The 957-nt window shown below is 60.1% G+C and overlaps 1 protein-coding gene across 1 annotated transcript in view; it reads right to left on the reverse strand.

Annotated features, from left to right (window-relative positions):
• The window catches only part of CKAP2L (cytoskeleton associated protein 2 like), a 4914-nt gene extending 4171 nt beyond the window's left edge, over positions 1-743 (reverse strand). The window contains exon 1 of the mRNA XM_035345077.1: positions 326-743. The gene's annotated coding sequence lies outside the window, so the exon portion shown is untranslated. The remainder of the gene's footprint in view (positions 1-325) is intronic.
• Positions 744-957: the final 214 nt, after the last annotated feature.

Here is a 957-nt window from a genome sequence, read left to right on the forward strand (position 1 = left end):
CCCAGCCCCAAAACCAGCAGGGCCCAGAGGAGGGCTCAAACCCCAGCAGCTTGCTCCTATCCCGGCCCTGCCAGCCCAAGGGGTGGCAGCGTCACGGCGGCTGCCAACACAACACCCGCCAGCACCTGGCTGAAGGGCAAGTCCCTCGGACTGAGTTCCCCTGCAGAATAATTAGTTGTCTTATCGCCAGCTGTTTAGCAACGTGTTAGCTGCAGCTCGCTGGGGGTCAGGATCTCGCTGTCCTGGATTGTGGACCCTGTTCTGCCTGGACGTGCTTCAGGCGTGCAATATAAAACCAGGCTGAAAAGATTTCTCTTCTACTTACACGTTCTGGTTTAGAAACTGGTTTTAGGAGTGGATCCAGGTGATTAATCCGGTCATTTAAATAGGGCCTGCAGAAAGGCAAACAAGTTATCAGGGGATCCAGCAGCTCTTGCAGAAGAGGTTCAATACCTGAAACACTCGCGGTTGTTTCAGCAACCGGAGCTTACGAGAAGCCTTTCGAAATCAAAAAGCTGCCAAGGAAGCACCACGTCACATTTCTTTTTCTCCCGTGCGGCAGCGGAAAAGCGGCACAATGGGCTGACACCCGGGGCTGTCACACAGCTCACGACCGCTGCCGCCAAGAAAAGCCATCAAAGCGTTTCCTGCACCGAGGGGCCGGGCAGGCAGGATGCGACGGGCTCGGACAGCTCGTGCTGCCCCTTGCCCAGCTGGGACCCCATTTTCCCGGCCCACCGGGGCCGCACAGCCGTCACGGCGGCGCCTCGGGGCCCCTCGGCAGCCCACCCACTGGCAGCAAACGGGAGCACGGTCCCCAGCGCCCTGAGGCCCTCAACAGGAGCCCGCTGACAGCAAGGAACAGCGGGGTTCTCCCGGCCTCGGCTCCCGCAGCCGGCTTGGGAACTGCAGTGGGTTTACGTGGCAAGGTTCTGGTAGCAGGGGGCCATAGGGGGG

The sequence above is a fragment of the Oxyura jamaicensis genome, chromosome 22 (genome assembly GCF_011077185.1).
Source record: "Oxyura jamaicensis isolate SHBP4307 breed ruddy duck chromosome 22, BPBGC_Ojam_1.0, whole genome shotgun sequence".
Taxonomy (NCBI): domain Eukaryota; kingdom Metazoa; phylum Chordata; class Aves; order Anseriformes; family Anatidae; genus Oxyura; species Oxyura jamaicensis.